Raw genomic sequence first — 427 nt, forward strand, 5'->3', positions numbered from 1 at the left:
GACAGGGTCTGCGCAGCAGCTCAACGATGATGAGGGGGCTGGAAATCAGAGCAACCCTTGTCTCCCTGCCTGGGAGGAGGCACCTGGACGGAGCTCCGCAAGGGGACTGCCAAGCCCAGCGGAACAGGCTCTTTTCTGACTTTTCCCAGAATTAAGGTCTCTGCTGCAATGAAATAACTCTGAAGCAGCAGGACTGGCCTGTGGGGTGATCGTGGTCTAAAGGAGGGTGGGACACAGACATGACACATCCCTCTCAGACAACAGGTTTGTAGCTGCACAACAACATGACCCAAAAGCACAAGATCCTTCAGAGGAGCTTGAACTGCCACTGAGCTGAGACCAAACTTAGATCCTCCTCGGAAGACCCGAGCTCCCACCCCCCCTTCACAGAGACAGAGATGAGGCGAGGGTGGAACAGTGCATGCAG

This window comes from Buceros rhinoceros, unplaced genomic scaffold, assembly GCF_000710305.1.
Source record: "Buceros rhinoceros silvestris isolate BGI_N320 unplaced genomic scaffold, ASM71030v1 scaffold26235, whole genome shotgun sequence".
NCBI lineage: Eukaryota > Metazoa > Chordata > Aves > Bucerotiformes > Bucerotidae > Buceros > Buceros rhinoceros.